Source organism: Pristis pectinata, chromosome 18, assembly GCF_009764475.1.
Source record: "Pristis pectinata isolate sPriPec2 chromosome 18, sPriPec2.1.pri, whole genome shotgun sequence".
In the NCBI taxonomy this organism is placed as follows: domain Eukaryota; kingdom Metazoa; phylum Chordata; class Chondrichthyes; order Rhinopristiformes; family Pristidae; genus Pristis; species Pristis pectinata.
In genome coordinates, this window is record NC_067422.1 from 9,829,800 (window position 1) to 9,852,106 (window position 22,307).

At 42.6% G+C, this 22,307-nt stretch overlaps 1 protein-coding gene across 2 annotated transcripts in view; it reads right to left on the reverse strand.

Annotated features, from left to right (window-relative positions):
- tha1 (threonine aldolase 1) overlaps positions 1-3,516 on the reverse strand; it is an 85,951-nt gene extending 82,435 nt beyond the window's left edge. The window contains exon 1 of one of the 2 annotated variants that reach the window (XR_007957767.1): positions 2,983-3,516. The gene's annotated coding sequence lies outside the window, so the exon portion shown is untranslated. The remainder of the gene's footprint in view (positions 1-2,982) is intronic. The other variant, XM_052033156.1, reaches the window with a different exon arrangement.
- Between the last annotated feature and the right edge of the window lie 18,791 nt (positions 3,517-22,307).

A 22,307-nucleotide genomic window follows, 5' to 3' on the forward strand; every position in this document is an offset into this window, starting at 1 on the left:
ACAACACTGTGGGAGTACTTTTACTAATAGAATTGCAGTTGCTTAAGAAGACATCTCACTATTATCTACTTGAGTGCAAACTATGATGGAAGTTAAATGTGGACCTTATAAGTAACATCATCCCATTAATTATTACAGAAAATATTTTGTCAGTGTCATTCTCTGGTAGTGCTTTGCAATTGGAGGTGCTAACTTTTGAATTGGTTTGTCTTCTCAGGTGATGTAAAGAAGAGCAGGTGAGTTAACTCCAGCATCCTGACCAATTCTGATACCTTAATCAGCATTACTGAAATAGATGATTGCTCCACAAAGCTGACTGTGAGAGCTTGCACTGAGTTTTCACATATTACAACAGTGACGATCATTCCACTTCATTGGCTGCAGTGTAATTGGAATGTCCTGCAGCTGTGAAAGGTTCTGTAGAAATGCATGTTTTTTTTCATAAAGGCATTGACTTCGGTTCTTGCTGTTTGGACAGAAGTCATCAACATGTACCGCAGTTTTTTCACTTTAGTTGGTGACTGCAGAATTTTATGCTATTATTTTCCAGCAATGTTTTGGCCTGCTTGTTGCAGTCCTCTGGATGCTACCACGGTTCTTTGCTCCTAAGGATGCCAAATAGTTGTGATTCGTTCCCTTGCACAATGTCATTCTTCCTGTGAACGGGTAGATATCAAATGCCTGTGGGTTCCTATGTTCCATAGTTGGGGCAGAACCCTTTTAATTGTTCCATCTCTTGACCAAACATCTGCCCAAATATATCCCCTCGTGTAGCTTATGTCAAGTTTGTTTGGAATCTCTTGTGAAGCACCCTTGGGTTATTGGTATTGGTTTATTGTTGTCACTTGTACCAAGGTACAGTGAAAAACTTCTTTTGCATACCGTTTGTACAGATCAATTCATTACACAGTGCAGATACATTGAGTTAGTACAGAGTGCATTGAGGTATAGTACAAGTAAACCAATAACAGAATACAGAGTAAAGTGTCACAGCTACAGGGAGGTGCAGTGCAGGCAGACAATAAGGTGCAAGGCGACATCGAGGTTGATCGTGAGGTCAAGAGTCCATCTCATTGTATAAGGAACCGTTCAATAGTCTTATCACAGTGGGATAGAAGCTGTCCTTGAAGCCTGGTGGTACCCTTAAGCTCCTGTATCATCTGCCTGATGGGAGAGGAGAGAAGAGAGAATAACCCAGGTTGGTGGTGGTCTTTGATTATGCTGGCTGCTTCACCAAGGCAGCGAGAGGTATACTTTACTAGTTTAAATTAGTTTAAGATTCCTGCAAAACAGCAAAACTATTGTTGGTGCTCTTGACATTTACACAATGACCTTTCTAGCGGGAAAGAGCAAGGAAGAGCTTTTGTTTCCAGCAGCTTCATCCCCTCAGGGAGAGCTGAGGTCAGTATTGTGCCTGTACACCTTGGCTAATACAGCATGAAACAGAGCTTGATCCAGATGTTGTGCTTTGTATGGACAAGTGCAACAGTGTATTTACTACAGAGCTATTGGGCAGAGTGCCATGGTTTCCCTGAAGAATAAGTGGAGTTTAGAGTGTATCAAATAATGGGAATGAGCAGAAAGGTCTATTTCATTCTGTTTCTGTTACCCAATATGAATGTGTCAAGAGCAGCTGTGAGTAAGTCTGACTCAGACCCTTCCCAGCTGTTTAAGAGGCTAATGTGGGTAAAGACAGTAAGTGGAGCAAAATAAGAAGAAATGATTTACTGGTAAGAAAGAATGAAAAGCATTACTACAACAATTTGTGCCACTCAATTAAGTCAGCAACAAGTCCAGAGAACAATTGTTCTGAAATTGGCCCAAGGTCTTCTAACCATAAAACATTACGGAAACAGGGAAATCTCTGAGATTGTGATTTCCTTTCCATCTTTTAAGATGTATATCCACACCGGTGCACTCTTTCGTGTTCTTGGATGTACTGTACCGTGACCCAGACATTGATCTTGACCTTCTTCCTGAACAGTATTACATTGAGCCTTCTGCAAACACCCAAAAGTGAACCGCAGAGTCCCTTCACCAGCCTAATAATCTAAGCAGCTGTGGTGATCTCAGGGACTCAACATAATGTCCTAATTGGTACATCATGACCCCTTGCATTTTTTTGATGTTCCACTAATAGGACTATGGCTTCATCTATAAGCAGGCTGTCATTAACTATCAATAGATCAGTAATAAGAGGTTCCGTTTCAAGTGTGGAAAATAACAAAGATATGACCCTCCTTCGATGAAATCCAATATTAAACTGCATTTTAACAAAGTCAACAACCAGAACCTTACATGGGGGTTGACTGCTAGAACTTCTGCAGAGTTTGCTTGCCTTCTTCGTCTCTGATGTCTTCTAAAAGGACCGTCTTGGGTGAGTCTGTTCAAGTTTCTGTTTTGTTCTTTGGACTGCAACTGATGGACAAAGAAGATCATCTGTGTATCATTCAGATTGTAACACACTGCCAAACAGGATGCATTGCACAATAAGAGAGAAATATTTGAGATTTTCATTGTTAACCAGATGCATTCCCAGAATTGCCTCCTGGTACATAATTCAGGAAGTTACAAAATTAAACCTAGGTGGGTTTCTGCTCATCTAACGTGGTGCAAGTAATGCAATTCTTACATAACTAAACAATTCCATTGAATTTATCTCTCAGATATCTGAGGTGCTGATGTGTAGAATACTAATGTAATTGTCTTTGACAATTGAATACTTAAACAAATGTTTTGTTGCATTCCAGTAAACAGCAGTTGCAACATCCCTTCTTGCATTGAATTGTGGTAGCTGTATTGAGTAATTTCCTTGAATGAATTTGGTTTTAACCCTGCATGTACTGTGAAAGAATCAACCAATAAAATAACACGGGCAAATATCTTTTCATTTTGTATTTCCTGAATATATCTATACATGTAGGAGAGTACTTATTATAAGATTGGAAGAGGAGTATCACTCAGAACATTGAGCCTACTCACCCACTCGATCAGCATCTGGATGATCTTTATCTCAATTCCATTTAACTGTTTGATTCCATATCCTTTGCTATCCTACGGAACAAAATACGTTAATATCAGACTCTAAAGCTCCAGTTGTGCCAGTATTTACAGCCACTTGGAGTAGAGAGTTTCAGATGGCTTAGTGTAGATAGATTGCTTCTTGATATTATGTTTCATAATTCCTTTAAACAGAGAAGAAGGCCATTTGGCCCATCAAGTCTCTATTAGCTCTTAGAGCAATTCCATCAATCCCATTCTCCGTAATCTATTTCCTCCCACATGCTTGTCAACTCCCGATTCTCCTCCTGTTCATAGACAGTAGAGGTAATTTACGGTCACCAAGTAACCGACCAAGCAACATGTCTTTGGGATGTGGCAAGTACTGGTGTATCTGGAGAGAATGTGCACACTCCCCCACAGACAGTACTAGAGATCAACATTGAAGCTGCGTCTCTGGAGCTGTGAGGCAGCAACTCTATCAGCAGTGCCACTCCAACTGGTCAAGATCTCATTCTAAGGTGGTATCCCCTTGTTCTTGATGTGCCTTCAGAAAAAAAGTTTCCACTGTAATGAATACTTGTAGCAGTTTAAACAACTTGATCAGATCATCCCTTCATCCTTTTATATTAAATGGTAGCACAAGTTTATGCAGTCTATACTCTTAACTTTTAAAGCACTAGACTATTCTTTTAACACAATAAAATATCATGACGGTTGTATGATATTTTATACTACTTGTAACTATGGCTTTTGTTTATATTTCTAGATTTGTAATGATTTTGTGTTCTTCAAAACTGTAAGTCTTGCCTTTATCATGATCTTTTTCTAGTATTTTGGGGATGTTTTCTAGATAGCAGTTAAGTAACATTTGTTGAGGTATATATCTGCTTGCAACATTTGACTCCAGTTTTTGGGATTCCCCCACTCTGTAACCTGCAAGATTTCACAAGTGCTCATTATGTAACGACTTCCCTTAAATACTGTGAGACTGTCCACGTTACAGCCCTGAAAGTCTTTCCCATTGCCAATTCTGCTTTCATCATTCAACAAGTAAACCAGCACTAACGTGCCTGTCCATGAAACGATCCATGGGTTTGGCAAATGGTCACAAGAAGAAGACTTGAAATGTTAATCTTGTTTCTCAACCCATCAATACTGTCTAACGTAGTGAATATTTCCATCATTTCTGTTTTCAATCATATGACATTTTGCAGATAATAGATACTTTGGGTGTCTGGATTCTGTCCTCAGAAGTTTTTAGACCATCCATGTGAATTACTTTGTCCCTGCAAAGGTATTCAGAGCATTCAGAGGGGTCTTGTCAGTTACAGCGTGTGCTCCATTATAACTATGTAATACAATGGAACCATTTGTCAGACTTAGAATATTGAAGTAAACAATGTCATTGAGGCTATTAAAATTGTATTGAATCACTTGGCATTATCTTGTTCTTAAGGCTATAAAAACTTGATGTGCTCTGAGTTCGGAGAGATTCCACTGAGAGGGGTCTCGAAGAGAATACCTACTTGTCGTGATGAATAAAGACCTTCTGCATCTATCAGCTTCCAGTCACCGTCACAATGCACTTCAAAAACACTTTATTGTCTGTAAAGTATTTTGGGAAATCCTTAAATCATGAAAGGAATTAATCATCTCTTGTCTTCACTGGATGACAGAGCATAATACCAATTTGGACCCAACTGGCCAAATGTCCCACAGATGCTGCCTGACCTGCTGAGTGTTTTCAGCATTTTCTGTTTTTAGTCCTCTTACTGTGCTGTAAATATCTATGCAATATCATGTAGAATTCTATTTCATTGTGCAATTTTGGAGGGACTTTTCTCCTGCGATTAAATGTCCATGGTCTTTTCTCATAATGCGATGAATGTGTGATGACTACGAGACAGATGTTATTTGATCATCCAAGTGGCAATCTCCACCTTTTGGAGTTATAGGACTGATGGGGATAAAACATATCTGTGATTTTGTCTCATCAATAAACATTCAATTCTTGAAATAAGCTAGTTGAAAGACCATGCCTTTCAATTTATATAGCTCCCATCTTGAAGTGGTAAATTTGTATTTTATTAGAAACATGCATTGTAAGGAGATTGCACACTAGAGGAAGTCAATTCCATGCATAAATGTAAAATAGTGTGGTTTTAATTAAATTCACAGTGAAGTAAATGTGGTTAAGATGAGAATTTTGTATTGTCAGGTTTATTAGATTTGACAGGAAAAATGGCATTCCAGTAAATAAACACTTTAGTTTGGAAAATCTACAAAAATAACTCTAACAAGAACATGACATATTGATCTAGCATTAAATCCATTGTAGGACACGCATCTAACCAAATATGGGAAAAAAAACGACTGAATTGATTGGATGTCATAATGCTGGATTTACTGTGATGTGTATACTGCTGATGTGTTTAATGCACGGCCTTTGGCAAGTTCCCACATGGCAGGCTGGTCACAAAAGTAGAAGGCCCATGGATATAAGATGGCTCAGAGGCAGGAAGCAAAGAATAGTGGTTGATGAGTGTACTGGGTAGTGGAAGACTGTTTACCAGTGCTCAGCACTTGGTCCCTTTCCTTTTGTAGTGTACAAATAATATTGATTTAATGTAATGGGACTAGTTTGGAGAAGAAGACAAAAATTAGCTATGCATTCAAAAATGAGGATGAAGGATATAGGTGGTCTGGTCTGTTGGGCAGAAAAATGGCAAATAGGATTTAATTCAGGGAAGTGTAGGTAATGTATTTGGGGAGGTGCAACAAGATAAAGGTATAAACAAAGTATGCGAGGATAGTCACAGGTTCATAGAGTTATACAGCATGGAAACAGGCCCTTTGGCCCAACTTGTCTATGCCAACTGAGATGTCTATCTGAGGTTAGTTCCATTTGCCTGAGTTTGACACCTATCTTCTAAACCTTTTTTATCCATGTAATTGTCCAAATGTCTTTTAAACATTGTAATTGTACCCCCCCTCTACTGCTTCCTCTTAGTTTCTCAGAATGGAGGCCAGTGACTTGTGGTGTGCCGCAGGGGTCGGAGTTGGGACTCTTGTTATTTGTTATTTATATAAATTATATGAGTCGTATGCACAAGGCTTGATCAGTAAGTTTGCGGATGACACGAAAATTAGGAGGTGTTGTTGACAGTGATGAAGGTTATTGTAGATTACAGGGGGATCTTGATCCATTAGGGAAGTGGGCCAAAGAGTGGCAGATGGATTTCAATACAGATAACTGTGAGGCGATGCATTTTGGAAAGTCAAGTCAATGGTAGGGCACTAGGAAGATCATTCCATATGCCCACCACCCTCTGAGTGAAAAAATGCCCCTCAGGTCCCTTTTAAATCTTTCCCCTCTCACCTTAAATCTATGTCCACTAGTTTTAGACATCCTACCCTAGGAAAAAGACTGTGACCAGCTCCCTTATCCACGTCCCTCATGATTTTATATACATCTTTGAGGTCATCCCTGAGCCTCTGACACTCCAGGGAAAGAAGTCCCAGCCAATCCAGCATCCTAGTGAATCTTTTCTCTACCCTTTCCAGCTTAATGACATCCTTCCGATATTTGGGTGATCAGAACTGAGCACAATTGCTCCAAGTGTGGTCTTGCCAACGACTTGTACAGTTGTAAGATGAGTCAGTAGTATGGAGCAACAGAGGGACCTCGTGTATGACTAGAGATCTTTAAGAGTGGCAGGGCAGGTCAATAAAATGGTTAAAAAGCCATGTGGGATGTCCTCAGGAGTTACTAGCCTGAACACAGGCCAGAGTGGTTATTGCTAGAAACTGCACACAGTATAGTTTGGCCACAGTTAAGTACTGCATACTTTTTATTCATGGATTTGCAGGAAAGATATGATTATACCAGAAAGGGTGCAGAGAAGATCTACAAGGATGTTGTCAGGACTAGAAAATTATAGCTGTGAGAAGAGATTTGTTAAACTATGATTGTTTATTAGAAACAAAGATGGCTGAGAGCAGACAATTGAGGTGTATAAATTTATGTGAGGCTTAGTTAGAGTAAATAGGAAAGACCTAGTTCTCTCAGTAGAGGGGTAAAAAATCATGGATTTAAAGTATTTGGTAGCGGGATTAGAGGGAGGATGAGCAAGAGTTTTTTTTCACCCAGAAGGCAGTGGGGTCTGAAATTCACTGCCTGAAAGGACGGCAGAGGCAGAAGTCCAGGACATATAGGATGATGGACCAAGTGGTGGAAGATGGTTTAGTTTGGGTAGAGCACTTTTTGACTGGCACAGGCGTGATGAGCTGAATGGCCTCCTGTGTTGTGAATTTTGTTTATGATTCCATGATAATGCCACATTGTGGGAATTTTTTGCACCGTGAATGATGAAGGTTTCTCTGGAATGCTTGTTTCTTTGACTGGGTAGAATAAGAAAGTGAAATTAAGTGAAATTATCTGTAGGATTCCTATTCAAACCATATCTGTCAGCCATGGTTTTAGATGAGGTGTGCTGTGGTCCTCCAATGGTTCAGTTAGTAAATGTTGTCAAGCCTTTGCGTAGTGTCGACTGAGTTGGTCATTTTCTTACCTGTAAATTAAAAGATTCTAGGTTGAAGGCGCAGTTCGGAGACTTACACCTACTGTTCTTGCACTAAGGGTGTGCCGAACTATGGGAGTTGCTGCCCTTTGGATATTAAACTGAGGCCCTCTCTGCCTTCTCAGATGGAAGTGAAAAATCCCATGATGTTCTTGTGAAGATTACCCCACATATTCTGGTCAATATTTATTCTTCACTGAGAGAACGTACAAACTCCTTACAGAGAGCGGCCGGATCACTGACACTGTAATAGTGCTATGCTAACCAGTACACTACTGTGCCTGCCAGTAGGAGCTCACTGTGCTCAAATTGATTATTTTGTTGAGGAATTAGCAGGAAATTAGCATTGTTAACTAGGCCAGCATTTTAATCCCTGGTAAACCCGGAAATGACTAATTTACCAATCCATCAAAGGCCCAACTGGTAAAGATGACAGGTTTCCTTCCCTGAAGGATATTAGTACATCAATCCAGTCATTGCATAGTCATCATTACTGGTACAAACAATCCCAGATTTCTTTAATTATTTCTTGGAGTGAGATTTGAATTCAGAACTCTGGATTAGACAGCTAATCTTCTGTTTACTAGTCCAGTAATTTAACTATGAGCATACTCTACTTTTGCTGGATAACAAAAATGAGAATACTTCAAAAATATTTCAAAGGCTATAAGCATATTTGGGATGTTCTAAAAGGGATGTTCAAGCTCTCAGTTTACATGTAAAATATAAAACAATTATAGATAAATATATTAAATTGTACACAGAGAAACCATACAGAAGCTTAGTTTCTCTTCTTGACTAATGAGTGCAGCACCAACAATGCTCAAGGAATTTGACAACAACCAAATCAAAGCAGCCCACTTCATCCCACCACCCCATACATTCATTCCTTCCATTATTGGCATGCAGTGGCTCCAGTGTGTACCATCCACACGATGTATTGCCTGCAGGTTCCCCTCCAACGTATACACCATCCTGACTTGTATTCTCTTCACGTAATATGGTCTCATTACCACCATCGGGGCAGAGGTACAGGAGCCTGGAGACCCATACTCAATGATTCAGAAGCACCTTTCTCCACTTCACCATCAGATTTCTGAAGAGTCCGTGAACCCATGAACACTACCTCATTATTCCTTTTTTGCACTATTTATTTATTTTTGTAATTTATAGTAATTTTATGTCTTTGCACTGTATTGCTGCTGCAAAACAGCAAATTTCACGTCATATAAGTCGGTGATAATAATTCTGATTCTGGTCTTTCACCCTCGCTGGGTCTAAACCCTAGAACTCCACACTCAGAAGCATCATAAGAGTTCCTTCACCGGAAGGACTGCAGTGCTTCAAGAAGCAGCTCACTAGTGTTTCCTCAAGGGCAATGAGGAATGGGCCATAAATGTTGGTCTTCCCAACTATGCACATATCCCAATAATAAAAGATAGGACAAATAGAGTGGCAAACACAGTAAGTGTACGTGGCTGAGTTTGGGCAAGAAGAGATGGCACGGTGGCTTGGGTGCAGCATGGACTAGTTGGACTACTATATAAACCAGGTCCAAGGCTCAAACCAGGTCTTTCCTGAAGTACGTTAGTCTTTTGACCTCAAGACCATGAGTCAGAGGAGGAGGTTAGTCAGGATTCTTGTCACCAATTAATAAAGTGAATGTCCATGACTCTGTGAAAATAAAACAAAAACTGCAGATGCCAGAAATCTGAAATAAAATCAGAATCAGGTTTATTATCACTGACATACATCATGAAATGTGTTGTTTTGCGGCAGCAGTACAGTGCAAGACATAAAAATGACTATAAGTTACCAAAAAATAAATAAATAAAATGATGCACAGGAGGAATAATGAGGTAGAGTCCATGGGTTCATGGACCATTCAGAAATCTGACGGCGGAGGGGAAGAAGCTGTTTCTGAAACGTTGAGTGTGGGTCTTCAGGCTCCTGTACCTTCTCACTGATGGTAGTAATGAGAAGAGGGCATGTCCCGGATGGTGAGGGTTCTTTATGATGGATGCCGCTTTCTTGAACACCACCTCTTGAGGATATCCTCGATGGTGGGGAGGGTTGTGCCCATGATGGAGCTGGCTGAGTCTGCAACCCTTTGCCGCCTCTTTTGATCCTGTGCATTGGAGCCTCCATACCAGGTGATGGTGCAATCAGTCAGAATGCTCTCCACCGTACACCTACAGAAATTTGCAAGTGTCCTTGGTGACGTACCAAATCTCCTCAAACTCCTAACGAAGTAGAGCCGCTGGCGTGCCTTCTTCGTGATTGCATTAATGTGTTGGGCTCAGGATAGATCCTCTAAGATGTTGACACCCAGGAACTTGAAGCTGCTCACCCTTTCCACCACTGACCCCTCAATGAGGACTGGTGTGTGTTCTCCCGACTTCCCCTTCCTGAAGTCCACAATGGTCTTGCTGACGTTGAGTGCGAGGTTGTCGTTGCAAGACCACTCAACCAGCTGATCTGTCTCACTCCTGTACGCCTCCTCATTGCCAGATGTGATTGTGCCAACAACAGTGGTGTCATCAGCAAATTTATAGATGGTGTTTGAGCTGTGCCTAGCCACACAGTCATAAGTGTAGAGAGAGCAGAGCAGTGGGCTAAGCACACATCCTTGAGGTGCGCCTGTGTTGATTGTCAGTGAGGACGAGATGTTATTACCGATTCACACTGACTGTGGTCTCCCGATAAGGAGGTCGAGGATCAAACAGCAAATGCTGGAGACACTCAGCAGGTCAGGCTACATCTGTGGAAAGAGAAACAATTTCAGGTTCAGGACCCTTTGGCTGAACCTTTCATTAATGACTGTTCAATAAAGGTAGGACAAGAACCAGCTGTAACGCTACCCACAGTTAAATAGTTCGCTAACATACATTGCATGGACTCAGATGAAGAAGGACTCAGATACGAGGACATGGTGTTGTTCAGCAGCTGGTATCGTGCTCCTGGAAGCCTGTGGCTTTTTGTGCTTCGAGGCGAAAGCTGATTTTAGTGTTCCTGATGGACTCTGATTTATTGCTTCTGGTATGTTGGTAGTTTCAGTGCTTCTGGTAGGCTACTAACATTATTGCTGCCACTAGGTTGCTGGTTTCTGTTCTCCTTTGGGCTGCAGGTTTCTGTTCTGCCATAGGCTGCTGGTTTCTGTTCTCCCATGGGCTGCTGGTTTAAGTTCTCCTGTTAGGCTGCTGGTTTAAGTTCTCCTGTTGGGCTGCTGGTTTAAGTTCTCCTGTTGGGCTGCTGGTTTCTGTTCTCCCATAGGCTGCTGGTTTCTGTTCTCCCATGGGCTGCTGGTTTAAGTTCTCCTGTTGGGCTGCTGGTTTCTGTTCTCCAGTTGGGCTGCTGGTTTCAAGGTTCCAGGTGAGCTGATGGATTTTTCGTTCTTGGTAGGTTTCTAGTTTCTGAGCTCCTGAAAGTTTGTTGGAGTTGCTGGGAAGCTACTGGTTTCTGTGCACATGGTGGGCTGCTGGTTTTCTTGAGGTTGGAAACTGCTGATGTTGGTGAACTGGTTTCATTCACCACGATGCTTGTGATACAATGGCCTAGCGTAAGTGAGGACGTGCTTGAGAGTCATGGAGAAAGAAAAAGAGGCAACAAAGAAAGATAAAATGGTGCTGGATACGAGCAAAAGGCCTGGGAATAAAACCTAACAGCAAACATTATTTGTAGGGGCAGCACAGTGCCATGGGGAGTTGCAAACAGATGTAAAACTACCTCTATTCCATCTCTGTAGATAACTTCAAACTTCTGAAATGTAAGCTGACTTCCTGAAGGCTCCAGATAAAATGAAATGTTGTGTTACCTTTGTGAAATTCTCACAAAGCAGTTTAGCTGTTAGAGGCTCATGGGCATTTTGGAATTGGAATTGGTTTATTATTGTCACATGTACCGAGGTACAGTGAAAAACTTGTCTTGCACACCGTTCGCACAGATCAATTCATTACACAGTGCATTGAGGTAATACAAGGTAAAACAATAACAGAATGCAGAATAAAGTGTAACAGCTACAGAGAAAGTGCAGTGCAGGCAGGCAATAAGATGCAAGTTCATAACAAGGTAGATTGTGAGGTCAAGAGTCCATCTTATACGAGGGAAACGTTCAATAGTCTTATAACTGAAAGATAGAAGCGGTCCTTGAGCCTGGTGGCTTTTTCAGGCTTTTGTATCTTATGCCTGATGGGAGAGGGGAGAAGAGAGAATGTCCAGGGTGGGTGGGGTCTTTGATCATGTTGGCTGCTTTACCAAGGCAGCAAGAAGTACAGACAGAGTCCATGCAGGGAAGGCTGGTTTCCATGATGTGCTGAGCTGTGTGCATTGAAAACCATTCTCCTGGGGCCAGTAAACCCAGGAAGTATGGCACCTAGGCTGACGCAAGGACTGCTTGATTGTTCATGGAAGGCTTGGATCACAGAATGCTCCGACTGTAACCTTATTGAAAGGAAGGCACGTGCCAAGATCAGTTGTTTACTGTAATCCCTTTGTATTAGCACAATGCGTCTATGCTGAGAATTCTGTTCCCACCCTGCATTCATTTTAAGAATGGAAAGCTCGCTTTCTTTATTCCTTATTCTCTTCTGTAAGAAGAGATGCAAAGCTGGCAGATTACTGAGTGGCATCTGTCGGCAAAGCTGCAATGGCCAGTAAACCACTTGCTGCTAAGATTACTACCTACAAGGAGCAGCCTTTTGACATTTGTGGTGTGGTAATAACTCCCCTGGGAACATTTAGAGCACAGAACATATTGACTGTTACACAGCATTTTAGATCAAAGTGGAGCTCCTGAAAGAGCACTAGGTTCACTGAATTAACTCTCTATTAGTCTGCCTTTGCAATTCAAACTGCTTTCTACTATACAAAATGCTGATTTATGAATGCTTTAACTCCATTCCATGGACGCTGTTCAAAAAGTCCTAATGGATCTTTCTGAGGCTTCAGTATCCAGCTTAAATGTTCATTTAATTTGTCGCTAAATCAAATAACAGTGGAAATGCTTTCAGCACTTTCCCAGTCAGATTTATTTTAGAAGCAACCAAACAGTTGAGAATAGCATCTGCTGCAAAACCTGACAAAAGTTAGTAAATAATCAGTGATGCTCAGGATTGTGAAGTCATCCGTTATATCAGACTCTGTAATTATGTTGAAATCATTGATATTTGGCTGAAATAGATTACCTCAAAAGAAAGATTTGTTTAAAGTACCATCATGTGATCTTTGATTCCACCTGAGAAAACAGACAGGGTCTCAGTTTAACCTCATATGAAAGTGGTCTTAAAGATTCAGACCTCATAGATTTGGAGGAGGGAGATGGATGATGGACGTTGAAGTTGCGTGTGTGTGTGTGTGGGGAGGGGGTGAGTGTGCGGTGGGGGGGGTGGAGTAGTTGCTTGTGGCTTCACAGATCTTAGTTCTTGATTGATGTCCACTTGAAGACAAATAGCACATGGCCTCTAGTAAATCAATCAGTCCACACTGGATCTCATGAAGAGACTGTGATGCAGGTACACCTAGATCATGGCCATGTTTGTAGGCTGGGAAGTCCACCTGCAGTACTTATTTGGTCCTTTGACCATATTGAAGCTGAGAAAGCAGTTGGCCTGAGAGAGCATCCTCTCTATTGCTGGGTGCAACTCCTTTCTGGGTCCCTTTCTGAGTGCAACCCCAAATCGACCCATCATAAAGAAGCAGGAAAGGTCAGGAGCTGGGAATCTTGAACAGAGGGAGAGCACCCTGTTGGGGCATGGGGAGGTGGGGAGGGAAGGTGTCGAGATATGGCTACGGTAGTTAGAGGAAAGATGCAATTTTCCTCTAGTTAGAGGAAAGTTAGAGGTAGTTAGAGGAAAGGTGTAGTTAGATGCAATTATTTGCACTTCTCAGAATTGTCTGATTAAATCCTTGATTAACTTTTGCACTGGATTCAGTTTTTATCAGTTGAAGTTCACCTTTGTTGGAATTAGCGAGTGTTTACTAGAAGAACAGTAAGATTTTTCTGGCTCCAGGTCATTCTTCTTAATGGTGCTCAGTGCTATTTATGCTTCTAGCACTGCACTGAGGTTTCCCTTGATTCCTGCTCTCGCCAGTCAGTTACACTTGCTGTCTATTTCCTAGAGCTACAGTATCACGTAACTAACTCCTATGTGTTAGTTAACCGGTATATGGTAATAATTTTCTCTGCAAGTCCTCTCCAAATTTAGCATGTAACCAGATCCATGGACACTGCTCCAGTGGATTATAGAGAGCCTTCCATGTTGCTGATGAATGGCTTTGTTATGTCTTCTGAGCTCCACCGATCGTGTTTCAGAGACTACACAAGTAGTGACATGGTTGCGAGAGATTTTAACCAATGGGTTGCCAACTTGATTCTAAAAGCTGCCACTCCATTTCTGATAGACTCCTACTGTTAAAGTTGCTCCTTATGTTTCCTGTCTTCAAGGATCATCTGCAACTTCAGGACAAGTATCTTAAATTCCCTGCTTAATAGAACATCAGAATAATGGCAAGTATTTGTTCACAGTGACTACCATCTTCTTGGCAATAGAAGGTGTTTAGGAAGGAATCCTGCACTATAGGAATTCCAGCCCTTTATCCTTTTTGCCCATCTCTTCCATCCAATTAATGTAGGCATTATTGAAACCCCCGGTGATTGGCATTCTATGTTTTCCACTCCTTTACCTAATTTATCTGCATACCTTTACCTCCACCTCATTGAATCATAGAATTATACAGCACTGAAACAGGCCCTTCAGCCCTCTATGTCCATGCTGACCAGCAGGTGCCTATCTCTATTAATCCCATGTACCAGCGCTTAGTCCGTGGCCTCCTATGCCTTGGCGATTCAACTGCTCATTTAGATACTTCTTAAATGTTATGAGAGTACCTACCTCCACCACTCACTCAAGCAGTGTGTTCCAATCACCCTCGAGGTGAAAATGTTGCTCCTCAAGTTCACTCTAAACCTCTTACTCCTTATCCTAAACCTATAACCTCTTGTGTTAGATACATTTACCATGGGGAAAAGTTTCCTCATATCTACCCCTCATATCTTCTGCATCTATATCAGATACTCCCTCAGCCTCCTCTGCTCCAAGGAAAACAAAACCAAACAAAACTTTGTGTTCCAAAGAAGACAATACAGGTGTTCCCAAACAGGAAACCATGGATGAACCGGGAGATCCACTCCCTACTGAAGGAGACGACTGCTGCACACAAATCTGGTGATTCTGATCTGTACAAGAAATCGAGGTATGATCTTCGGAAAGCTATCAGGGATGCCAAGAGGCAATACCAACTCAAAATAGAGTCCCTGACCAGCCGCCAGTTATAGCAGGGCTTACAGGCCATAACAGGCTACAAGACGAAGTCAGGCTGCATAGCTAACAACAGCGCATCCCTTCCTGATGAACTTAACGGATTCTATGCGTGTTTTGAGCAAAAGGGAAGTGGATTGTCACCATCCACCCTGACAGCCACCAATGCAGCTGAACCTGTGATCACGGTGGAGGATGTAAGATCAGTCTTCCGGAGAGTGAACACAAGGAAAGCACCTGGCCCAGATGGTGTCCCGGGCCGTGTGCTCAGATCTTGTGCTGATCAGCTGGCAGAAGCATTTGTAGACATATTCAACCTCTCCCTGCTTCAATCTCAGGTTCCCTCCTGTTTTAAGAAGACCACTATCATCCCGGTACCAAAGAAAAGCAAGGTAACATACCTCAATGACTATTGACCAGTGGCTCTGACATCCACCATCATGAAGTGCTTTGAGAGGTTGGTCATGGCACGCATCAACTCCAGCCTCCCAGACAACCTGGACCCATTGCAATTCGCCTATCGGCGAAATAGGTCTACAGCGGATGCCATCTCCCTGGCCCTACGCTCAGCTCTGGAGGATCTGGACGGTAAAGACACACACATTAGACTATTGTTTATTGACTACAGCTCTGCCTTCAATACAATAATTCCAAGCAAGCTTGTCACCAAACTCCGAGACCCGGGACTCAACACCTCCCTCTGTAACTGGATCCTTGACTTTCTAACAAACAGACCGCAATCAGTGAGGATAGGCAGCAATACCTCCGACACGATTATTCTCAACACTGGTGCCCCACAAGGCTGCGTCCTCAGCCCTCTACTCTACTCCCTATACACTCATGACTGTGTGGCCAGATTCTGCTCTAACTCAATCTACAAGTTTGCAGATGATACCACCATTGTAGGCCGTATCTCAAACAGCGATGAGTCAGAGTACAGGAAGGAGATAGAGAGCTTAGTGGAATGGTGTCATGACAACAATCTTTCCCTCAATGTCAACAAAACAAAAGAGCTGGTCATTGACTTCAGGAAAGGGGGCGGTGTACATGCACCTGTCTACATCAATGGTGCTGAGATCGAGAGGGTTGAGTGCTTCAGGTTCCTGGGAGTGAACATTGCCAACAGCCTGTCCTGGTCAAATCACATAGGTGCCATGGCCAAGAAAGCTCACCAGTGCCTCTACTTCCTCAGGATAAAGAAATTTGGTTTGTCCCCTTTGACTCTCACCAACTTTTACTGATGCACCATAGAAAGCATCCTATCTGGATGTATCATGGCTTGGTACGGCAACTGCTGTGCCCAGGACTGCAAGAAGCTGCAGAGAGTTGTGGACACAGCCCAGCGCATCACAGAAACCAGGCTCCCCTCCTTGGACTGTCTTTACCTCTCGTTGTCTTGGTGTAGCAGCCAGCATAATCAAAGACCCCACCACCCGGGACATTCTCTCTTCTCTCCCCTTCCATCAGGTAGAAGATAAAGGAGCCTGAGGGCACGTACCACCAGACTTAAGGACAGCTTCTACCCCACTGTGATAAGACTATTGAACAGTTCCCTTATACACTGAGATGGACTATGACCTCACAATCTATCTTGTTGTGACCTTGCACCTTATTGTCTACCTGCACTGCACTTTCTCTGTAGCTGTGACACTTTACTCTGTACTGTTATTGTTTTTACCTGTACTACTTCAATGCACTCTGTACTAACTCAATGTAACTGCACTGTGTAATGAATTTGACCTGTAGATCGGTTTGTAAGACAAGCTTTTCACTGTACCTCGGTACAAGTGACAGTAATAAACCAATGCCAATACCAATGCCAATACCAAAACCAGCCTGTCCAGTCTTTTGTCAGAGCTGAAATGTTCCACCCCAGGCTACATCTTGATAAATCTCCTCTGCACCCTCTCCAGAGCAATCATGTCCTTCCAATGGTGTGGTGACTAGGAATCTATACAGTACCTCAGAGATTCTGCAGATGCTGGAATCTGGAGCAACACACACAAAATGCTGGAGAAACTGGAGCAATAGGACTGTTTATTTCCCTCCATAGATGCTGCCTGACCTGCTGAGTTCCTCTGGTGTTCTGTGTGTGTTGCACAGTACTCTGGCTATGAATAATCACTGTTTTATAAACTTGGACCATAACTCCTGGCTCTTATATTCTGTGCCCTTCCTAATGAAGGCAAGGCAGAGACCAGAGCAAAACTGAGGAAAGTAAGAGTGGAGTACAGAAAAGTCAGACGCAAAGGACACAAAGATAGGATTCTAAAAGGACAATGAGTGCAAGGGCACTTTATCTGAATGCTCATAGTATTCGAAACAAGGGCAGTGAACTTGTGGCACAAATCAGTACAAAGGAGAATGATTTAGTGGCCATTACAGAAATGTGGTTGCAGGGTGGAGATGAGTGGGAATTAAATATCCAAGGGTATCAGGCAATACGGAAGGATAGGCAGGAAGGTAAGGGGGGGAGGTAGCACTCTTAATTAAGAATGACATCAGGGCGATAGTGAGAAACGATATAAGATTTAGGGAACAGAATGTTGAGTCCATCTGGGTAGAGGTTAGGAATAGTAAAGGGAAAAAGATCACTGCTGTGAGTTGTCCATAGGCTACCGAATAATAACATTACAGTCGCACAAGCAATAAACCAAGAGATATTTGATGCATGTAAGAATGGAATGGCAGTTGTCATGGGGACTTTAACTTCCACATACTGTAGATTGGGCGAATCAAGTTGGTCGAGGCAGTCTTGAGGAGGACTTCATAGAATAACTTCTGTGATGGCTTTCTTGACCAGCATGTTTGTGAACCTACAGGAGAAAATGCTGTCTTAGATCTGGTCCTGTACAATGAGACAGGTAAAATTATTGATCTTGTTGTTTGGGATCCTCTTGGAAAGAGTGATCACAGTGTGGCTGAATTTCTCATACAAATGGAGGATGCAATAGTGCAATCTAAAACCAGTGTATTATGCCTAAACAAGGGAGACTACAAAGGGATGAGGGAGGAGTTGGCTAGCGTAGACCGGGAACACAGGCTATATGGTGGGACAGTTGAGGAACAGTGGAAGACTTTCAAAGAGATTTTTCATGCTGCTCAACAAAAGTATATTCCAGATAAAAGCAAGGACAGTAAGGGTGGGAAGAGCCAGATTTGGATAACTAAGGAAATAAAAGAAAGCATCAAGCTAAAAGCTCATGCATACAATGTCGCAGAGTAGTGGGAAACTGGAAGATTGGGAAAACTTTAAAAAGCAACAAAGAACCACTAAGCAAGTAATAAGGAAAGGGAAGATAGATTATGAAAGTAAACTAGCACAAAATATAAAAACAGATAGTAAAAGTTTTTATAATTATATGAAGCAGAAAACGGTGGCTGAAGTGAATGTAGGTCCCTTGGAAGATGAAAAGGGGGAATTAATATTGGGTAATGTGGAAATGACCAAGACCTTGAATGACTATTTTGTTAGTCTTCATGGTGGAGGACACATCTAACATGCCAAAGAGAGATGTTATGGATGCGATGGGAGGTGAGGACCTCGATACAATTGCTGTCACTAAAGAGGTAGTGATGAGCAAACTAGTGGGCCTAAAGGTAGACAAGTCCCCTGGTCCTGATGGGATGCATCCCAGGGTACTGAAAGAAATCACAAAAGTTATAGTAGATGAGTTTGTGATAATTTACCAAAATTCTCTGGACTCTGGGCAGGTCCCGGCGGATTGGAAGACAGCGAATGTCACGCCACTGTTTAAGAAAAGATGTAGGCAAAAGGCAGGTAGCTAGAGGCCATTTAGCTTAACGTCTGTAGTCGGGAAAATGCTTGAAGCTATCATTAAGGAAGAAATAGGGAGACGCCTGGATGAAATGGTTCCATCAGGCAGACACAGCATGGATTCAGGAAAGACAGGTCCTGTTTGAGAAACTTACTGGAGCTCTTTGAGGATATAATGAGTGCAGTGGATAGAGGGGAACAGGTGGATGTTGTATACTTGGATTTCCGGAAGGCGTTCGATAAGCTGCCGTATAAATGACATCCATAAGATAAGGATGCATGGAGTTGGGGGTAATGCATTAGCATGGATAGAGGATTGTTTAACCAATAGGAGGCAGAGAGTTGGGATAAATGGATGTTTTCTCTGGTTGGCAATTAGTGGTGAGCGGGGTGCCACAGGGCTCAGTGCTGGGCCCACAACTGTTCACTATATACATTAATGATTTGGAAGAGGGGACTGAGTGTAGTGTATTTAAGTTTGCTGATGACATTAAATTGAGTAGAAAAGCAAATTGTGCGGAGGATGCAGAGAATATGCAGAGAGATATAGATAGGTTAAGTGAGTGGGCAAGAGTCTAGCAGATGGAGTACAATGTTGGTGAATGCAAGGTCATCTACTTTAGAAGGAAAAATAGAAAATCAGATTGTTATTTAAATGGTGAAAGATTGCTGCATGTTGTTGTGCAGAGGGACTTGGGAGTGCTTGTGCATGGATCGCAGAAGGTCGGTTTGCAGGTGCAACAGGTTATCAAGAAGGCAAATGGAATGTTGGCCTTCATTGCTAGAGGGATTGAATTTAAGAGCAGGGACACTATGCTGCATCTGTACAGGGTACTGGTGAGGCCACATCTGGAGTACTGCGTGCAGTTCTGGTCTTCTTACTTGAGAGAAGACATACTGGCTTCGGCGGTGGTGCAGAGGAGGTTGACCAAGTTAATTTTGGAGATGAGGGGGTTAACCTATGAGGAGAGCCTGGGACTATACTCGCTGGAATTCAGAAGAATGAGAGGGGATCTTATAGAAACCTATAAAATTATGAAAGGGACAGATAAGATAGAGGCAGGAAGGTTGTTTCCACTGGTAGGTGAGAGTAGAACTAGGGGACATCGCCTCAAGATTCGGGGGAATAGACTTAGGACGGAGATAAGGAGAAACTGCTTTTCCCAGAGAATGGTGAATCTGTGGATTCTCTACCCAAGGAAGCAGTAGAGGCTACCTCATTAAATATACTTAAGACACTGTGAGATAGATTTTTGCATAGCAGGGAAATTAAAGGTCACGGGGAAAAGGCAGGTAGGTGGATCTGAGTCCACGGCCAGATCAACCATGATCTTATTGAATAGTGGAGCAGGTTCGACGGGCCAGATGGCCTACTCCAGCTCTTATTTCTTATGTTCTTATGTAATACAGAACCACCCTCTGTTTCTAGGACCCTGCTACTATTGTGAATGTTTACTCTTATTTGTCTTCCCAAAGTCACACTTATCAGGATTAAACTCCACCTGCCATTGTTCTGCCCATCTTGCCAACTGATCCATATCATCCTATAACCGACAACTCTCCTCCTCTATCAACAACACCGCCAATTTTTCTGTCACCTGCCAACTTATTTTGCATACCTCCTGCATTCATATCCAAATTACTAATGTACATAACAAATACCCAGTGTTCCTGCACCAATCTCTGTGGTACACCACTGTCACAGGCTTCCAATCATGAAAGTAATTCATCATTATCCCCCACTGCCTCCTATTACAAACCCATTTTGGATCCAACTTGCCAGTTTGCCTTGGATCTCATGGGCTGTAACCTTTTTGACTAGTTTTTCATGTGGGACTTTGTCAAAGGCCTTACTGAAGTGCATCAACCACTCTGCCACTATAAGGTAGTCTGTAATCTATGCCGATTAGTGTGATTCTCTATTATAAGATAAGATAAGACACCTTTATTAGTCACATGTACATTGAAACACACAGTGAAATGCATCTTTTTGCGTGGAGTGTTCTGGGGGCAGCCCACAAATGTCGCCACGATTCTGGCGCCAACATAGCATGCCCACAACTTCCTAACCCGCACATCTTTGGAATGTGGGAGGAAACCGGAGCACCCGGAGGAAACCCACGCCGACACTGGGAGAACGTACAAACTCCTTACAGACAGTGGCCAGAATTGAATCCGGGTCACAGGCGCTGTAAGGCGTTACACTAACTGCTGCACTACTGTGCCTGCCCTTGTTTATCTATAACTACACCACTCCCCCACCTGTTTCTATCTTCCCATCATCACCCACCTCACCTGGTTCTATCGATTACCAACCAGCCTCAGTCTCACCCCCTCCCTCTCACCTCTCTATGCTGGCTGTCTTCCCTCCACACTCAGCCCTAACGCAAGGTCTCAACCCAAAACGTCGATGGTCCCTTTGCCTCCACAGCTGCTGCTGTTTCTCCAGCTGTTTGCTTTTTGCTCCAGCTTCCAGCATCTGCAGTCTCTTGTGTCCCCGGCAGTTCTACTGGCTGTGTCACAGTGGCACCTATCCAGAAATTCTGCTCCTGCCCTTGTATATTGGAGAATCTCCAACTCGCACTCCAGCTGAGCCAGAGAGACTCAAGCTAGAAATGTTTCTTGCAAATGTATTTGCAAGGAACAGACCTACAATCCATAGTTCAGACACCCAACCTGTCCTCCCATATCTGACTAACCTTATTCTAGTTATTTATGTAGGTAAAATTATATTCAATAAAAGTTTAATTAGTTAAGCAGTAAATTTAATGTTGTATATTACTATTTCCAAGACCTATTTAAACTACCGTCAGAGTTGAGGGAGAAAAATCGGCTTTAATACTCACAAGCCAATCATCTACTTGCTATCCTAAAATATAAACACAGCATCTCCTTCCATCGTTTCACCTGGTTTCCCTACTCACCAAAGTCCCGTTTTTCATACTCTAGAAGCACTGCTCTAAAATTGGAATCCCTTGCTAAGGGCTCAAAAGGTGAGAGAAATGTGTCACTCTCCACAAAATCAGTAGATGTCAGCCCAGTTAATAGCTGAAAATCGGGCAGATTGATCTGAACAGATTGGTGGATTTAGGCTTCAGAGCAGTCGTGTTTTCATTGAATGGGGGAGCAAGAAGGCATGCATTTAAGGTGAGAGGGGGTAACTTCAAAGGAGATGTGCGGGGCACGTTTTTTTACAGAGTGGTGGGCGCCTGGAATGCACTGCCAGGGTGGTGGTGGACACGAATACGATAGAGGTGTTTAAGAGGCTTGTAGATAGGCACGTGAATGTGTAGAGAATGGAGGGATATGGACCCTGTGTAGGCAGAGGGGATTAGTTTAGTTAGACGCTTAATTAGTTTGGCACAACATCATGGGCAAAGGGCCTGTTCCTGTGCTGTAGGAAGCTTGAGGGGCTGAATGGCCTCCTCCTGTTCCTGAGTACCAGATTGACAAGAATTCCAAAAAGAATGCAGAATAGTTGAACAGCAGAGCAGTCAGTGTGAGGTTATGGATTTGTATGGTTCATTCTGCAGAGATATGTTTGAATAATTTTACCGCAGTTGAAGGGAGGGAGCAGTGGGGGCAGAAGGGGTAAGACATGGGGTTGGAACCAAGATTTGAGAAGACAGT